Here is a 6,000-nt window from a genome sequence, read left to right as displayed (position 1 = left end):
GCTGCTTTTCACTTTCACTGCTGCTTTTCTCTTTCACTGCTGCTTTTCCCTTTTATTCTTGCTTTTCCCTTTTAGTCTTGCTTTTCCCTTTTAGTCTTGCCTTTCCCTTTTACTCTTGCCTTTCCCTTTTAGTCTTGCCTTTCCCTTTTAGTCTTGCTTTTCCCATTCACTGCTGCTTTTCCATTTCCCTTCTGATGCTTTTCCCTTTCACTGCTGATTTTCCCTTTCACTGCTGCTTTTCCCTTTTAGTCTTGCTTTTCCCTTTTAATCTTGCTTTTCCCTTTTAGTCTTGATTTTCCCTTTCTGTGCTGGTTTTCCCTTTCACTGCTGCTTTTCCCTTTCACTGCTGCTTTTCCCTTTCACTGCTGCTTTTCCCTTTCACTGCTGCTTTTACCTTTACCTTCTGCTTTTCCCTTCCACTGCTTCTTTTCCTTTTCACTGCTGCTTTTCCCTTTCACTGCTGCTTTTCCCTTTTGTTCTTGCCTTTCCCTTTTAGTCTTGCCTTTCCCTTTTAGTCTTGCCTTTCCCTTTTAGTCTTGCCTTTCCCTTTTAATCTTGCCTTTCCCTTTTAGTCTAGCCTTTCCCTTTCAATGCTGCTTTTCCCTTTCCCTTCTGCTTTTCCCTTTCACTGCTGCATTTCCCTTTCACTGCTGCTTTTCCTTTTCAATTCTGTTTTTCCTTTCACTGCTTCTTTTCCGTTTCACTGCTGCTTTTCCCTTTTAGTCTTGATTTTCCCTTTTCGTCTTGCTTTTCCTTTTTAGTCTTGCTTTTCCCTTTCACTGCTGCTTTTCCCTTTCACTGCTGCTTTTTTCTTTTACTCTTGCATTTACCCTTCACTGCTGCTTTTCCCTTTCACTGCTGCTTTTCCTTTTCACTGCTGCTTTTACCTTTTAGTCTTGCTTTTCCCCTTTAGTTTTGGCTTTCCCTTTTAGTCTTGCCTTTCCCTTTTAGTCTTGCTTTTCCCTTTCACTGCTGCTTTTCCCTTTCACTGCTGCTTTTCCCTTTCACTGCTGCTTTTCCCTTTCCCTTCTACTTTTCCCTTTCACTGCTGCTTTTCCCTTTCACTGCTGCTTTTCCATTTCACTGCTGCTTTTCCCTTTCACTGCTGCTTTTCCCTTTTTGTCTTGCTTTTCCCTATCACTGCTGCTTTTCCCTTTCACTGCTGATTTTCCATTTCACTGCTGCTTTTCCCTTTTAGTCTTGCTTTTCCCTTTCACTGCTGCTTTTCCCTTTCACTGCTGCTTTTACCTTTTAGTCTTGCTTTTCCCTTTCACTGCTGCTTTTACCTTTTAGTCTTGCTTTTCCCTTTCACTGCTGCTTTTCCCTTTCACTGCTGCTTTTCACTTTTACTCTTGCTTTTCCCTTTTAGTCTTGCTTTTCCCTTTTATTCTTGGTTTTCCCTAATAGTCTTGCCTTTCTCATTTAGTGTTGCTTTTCCCTTTTAGTGTCGCTTTTCCCTTTTAGTCTTGCTTTTCCCTTTTACTCCTGCTTTTCCCTTTCACTGCTGATTTCCCTTTTAGTATTGCCTTTCTTTTTACTGCTGCTTTTACCTTTCACTGCTGCTTTTCCCTTTCACTGCTGCTTTTCCATTTTAGTCTTGCTTTTCCCTTTCACCGCTGCTTTTACCTTTTAGTCTTTTTTCCCTTTCACTGCTGCTTTTCTGTTTCACTGCTGCTTTTGCCTTTCACTGCTGCTTTTCCCTTTTAGTCTTGCTTTTCCCTTTTACTCCTGCTTTTCCCTTTCACTGCTGCTTTTCCCTTTCACTGCTGCTTTTCCCTTTTGGTATTGCTTTTCCCTTTTAGTCTTGCTTTTCCCTTTGATTCTTGCTTTTCCCTAATAGTCTTGCTTTTCTCTTTTAGTCGTGCTTTTCCCTTTTAGTCTTGCTTTTCCCTTTAGTCTTGCTTTTCCCTTTTAGTCTTGCTTTTCCCTTTTAGTCCTGCTTTTCCCTTTCACTGCTGCTTTTCCATTTCACTGCTGCTTTTCCCTTTCACTGCTGCTTTTCCCTTTCACTGCTGCTTTTCCCTTTCACTGCTGCTTTTCCCTTTTAGTCTTGCTTTTCCCTTTTAGTCTTGCTTTTCCCTTTTAGTCTTGCTTTTCCCTTTTAGACTTGCTTTTTTCTTTTAGTCTTGCTTTTCCCTTTTATTCTTGCTTTTCACTTTTATACTTGCTTTTCCCTTTTAGTCTTGCCTTTCTCTTTTAGTCTTGCTTTTCCCTTTCACTGCTGCTCTTCCCTTTCGCTGCTGCTTTTCCCTTTCGCTGCTGCTTTTCCCTTTCGCTGCTGCTTTTCCCTTTCCTTGCTGATTTTACCTTTTAGTCTTCCTTTTCACTTTTAATCTTCCTTTTCCCTTTTAGTCTTCCTTTTCCCTTTCACTGCTGCTCTTCCCTTTCACTGCTGCTCTTCCCTTTCACTGCTGATTTTCCCTTCCATTGCTGCTTTTCCGTTTTAGTCTTGCTTTTTCCTTTCCCTGCTGCTTTTCCCTTTCACTGCTGCTTTTCACTTTCCCTGCTGCTCTTCCCTTTCCCTGCTGCTCTTCCCTTTCCCTGCTGCTCTTCCCTTTCCCTGCTGCTCTTCCCTTTCCCTGCTGCTCTTCCCTTTCCCTGCTGCTCTTCCCTTTCCCTGCTGCTCTTCCCTTTCACTGCTGCCCTTCCCTTTCACTGCTGTTCTTCCCATTCAATGATGCTCTTCCCTTTCACTGCTGCTTTTCCCTTTCACTGCTGCTTTTCCCTTTCATTGCTGCTTTTCCCTTTCACTGCTTCTTTTTTCTTTTAGTCTTGCTTGTCCCTTTCACTGTTGCTTTTTCCTTTCATTGCTGCTTTTCCCTTTCACTGCTTCTTTTCCTTTTCACTGCTGCTTTTCACTTTCACTGCTGCTTTTCTCTTTCACTGCTGCTTTTCCCTTTTATTCTTGCTTTTCCCTTTTAGTCTTGCTTTTCCCTTTTAGACTTGCCTTTCCCTTTTACTCTTGCCTTTCCCTTTTAGTCTTGCCTTTCCCTTTTAGTCTTGCTTTTCCCATTCACTGCTGCTTTTCCATTTCCCTTTCTGATGCTTTTCCCTTTCACTGCTGATTTTCCCTTTCACTGCTGCTTTTCCCTTTTAGTCTTGCTTTTCCTTTTTAGTCTTGCTTTTCCCTTTTAATCTTGCTTTTCCCTTTTAGTCTTGATTTTCCCTTTCTGTGCTGGTTTTCCCTTTCACTGCTGCTTTTCCCTTTCACTGCTGCTTTTCCCTTTCACTGCTGCTTTTCCCTTTCACTGCTGCTTTTACCTTTACCTTCTGCTTTTCCCTTCCACTGCTTCTTTTCCTTTTCACTGCTGCTTTTCCCTTTCACTGCTGCTTTTCCCTTTTGTTCTTGCCTTTCCCTTTTGTTCTTGCCTTTCCCTTTTAGTCTTGCCTTTCCCTTTTAGCCTTGCCTTTCCCTTTTAATCTTGCCTTTCCCTTTTAGTCTAGCCTTTCCCTTTCAATGCTGCTTTTCCCTTTCCCTTCTGCTTTTCCCTTTCACTGCTGTTTTTCCCTTTCACTGCTGCTTTTCCCTTTCACTGCTGCTTTTACCTTTACCTTCTGCTTTTCCCTTCCACTGCTTCTTTTCCTTTTCACTGCTGCTTTTCCCTTTCACTGCTGCTTTTCCCTTTCACTGCTGCTTTTCCCTTTTAGTCTTGCTTTTCCCTTTTAGTCTTGCTTTTCCCTTTTAGTCTTGCTTTTCCCTTTTAGACTTGCTTTTTTCTTTTAGTCTTGCTTTTCCCTTTTATTCTTGCTTTTCACTTTTATACTTGCTTTTCCCTTTTAGTCTTGCCTTTCTCTTTTAGTCTTGCTTTTCCCTTTCACTGCTGCTCTTCCCTTTCGCTGCTGCTTTTCCCTTTCGCTGCTGCTTTTCCTTTTCACTGCTGCTTTTACCTTATAGTCTTGCCTTTCCCTTTTAATTTTTCCTTTCCCTTTTCGTCTTGCTTTTCCCTTTCACTGCTGCTTTTCACATTCACTGCTGCTTTTCCTTTTCACTGCTTCTTTTCCCTTTCACTGCTGCTTTTTCTTTTTAGTCTTGATTTTCCCTTTTATTCTTGCTTTCCCCTTTTAGTCTTGCCTTTCTCTTTTAGTCTTGCTTTTCCCTTTCACTGCTGCTTTTCCCTTTTAGTCAATCTTTTCACTTTCACTGCTGCTTTTCCTTTTTAGTCTTGCTTTTCCCTGTCACTGTTGCTTTTCCCTTTCAGTCTTGCTTTTTCCATTCAGTCTTGCATTTCCGTATCAGTCTTGCTTTTCCCTTTCACTGCTGCTTTTCCCTTTCACTGCTGCTTTTCCCTTTTAGTCTTGCTTTTCCCTTTTAGTCTTTCTTTTTTCTCTTTGTCTTGCTTTTCCCTTTTATTTTTGCTTTTCACTTTTATTCTTGCTTTTCACTTTTAGTCTTGCCTTTCCCTTTTAGTCTTGCCTTTCCCTTTTAATCTTGCTTTTCCCTTTCACTGCTGCTTTTCCCTTTCAGTCTTGCTTTTCCCTTTCTCTGCTGCTTTTCCCTTTCACTGCTGCTTTTCCCTTTCACTGCTGCTTTTCCCATTCACTGCTGCTTTTCCCTTTAATCTTGCTTTTCCCTTTCAGTCTTGCCTTTCCATTTCAGTCTTGCTTTTCCATTTCACTGCTACTTTTCGTTTTCACTGCCGCTTTTGTCTTGCTTTTCCCTTTTAGTCTTGCTTTTCCCATTCAGTCTGCTTTTCCATATCAGTCTTGCTTTTTACCTTTCACTGCTGCTTTTCCCTTTCAGTCTTGCTTTTCCCTTTCACTGCTGCTTTTCCCTTTCACTGCTGCTTTTTTCTTTCACTGCTGCTTTTCCCTTTCACTGCTGCTTTTCCCTTTCACTGCTGCTTTTCCCTTTCACTGCTGCTTTTCCCTTTCACTGCTGCTTTTCACTTTCACTGCTGCTTTTCCATTTCACTGCTGCTTTTCCATTTCACTGCTGCTTTTCCCATTTATTCTTGCTTTTCCCTTTTAGTCTTGCTTTTCCATTTCACTTCTGCTTTTCCTCTTTCATTGCTGCTTTTCCCTTTTAGTCTTGCTTTTCTCTTTTCACTGCTGCTTTTCCCTTTCAGTCTTGCTTTTTCCTTTTAGTTTTTCTTTTCCCTTTCAGTCTTGCTTTTTCCTTTCAATCTTGCTTTTCCCTATCAGTCTTGCTCTTCCCTTTCACTGCTGATTTTCCCTTTCACTGCTGCTTTTCCCTTTCACTGCTGCTTTTCCCTTTCATTGCTGCTTTTCCCTTTCACTGCCTCTTTTTTCTTTTAGTCTTGCTTGTCCCTTTCACTGTTGCTTTTCCCTTTCACTGCTTCTTTTCCTTTTCACTGCTGCTTTTCACTTTCACTGCTGCTTTTCTCTTTCACTGCTGCTTTTCCCTTTTATTCTTGCTTTTCCCTTTTAGTCTTGCTTTTCCCTTTTAGTCTTGCCTTTCCCTTTTACTCTTGCCTTTCCCTTTTAGTCTTGCCTTTCCCTTTTAGTCTTGCTTTTCCCATTCACTGCTGCTTTTCCATTTCCCTTCTGATGCTTTTCCCTTTCACTGCTGATTTTCCCTTTCACTGCTGCTTTTCCCTTTTAGTCTTGCTTTTCCCTTTTAATCTTGCTTTTCCCTTTTAGTCTTGATTTTCCCTTTCTGTGCTGGTTTTCCCTTTCACTGCTGCTTTTCCCTTTCACTGCTGCTTTTCCCTTTCACTGCTGCTTTTCCCTTTCACTGCTGCTTTTCCCTTTCACTGCTGCTTTTACCTTTACCTTCTGCTTTTCCCTTCCACTGCTTCTTTTCCTTTTCACTGCTGCTTTTCCCTTTCACTGCTGCTTTTCCCTTTTGTTCTTGCCTTTCCCTTTTAGTCTTGCCTTTCCCTTTTAGTCTTGCCTTTCCCTTTTAGTCTTGCCTTTCCCTTTTAATCTTGCCTTTCCCTTTTAGTCTAGCCTTTCCCTTTCAATGCTGCTTTTCCCTTTCCCTTCTGCTTTTCCCTTTCACTGCTGCATTTCCCTTTCACTGCTGCTTTTCCTTTTCAA

The sequence above is a fragment of the Coturnix japonica genome, unplaced genomic scaffold (assembly GCF_054131305.1).
Source record: "Coturnix japonica strain WE unplaced genomic scaffold, WE-NBRP24 Scf045, whole genome shotgun sequence".
NCBI classification, from domain to species: Eukaryota; Metazoa; Chordata; class Aves; order Galliformes; family Phasianidae; genus Coturnix; species Coturnix japonica.
This window is presented reverse-complemented; position numbering follows the sequence as displayed.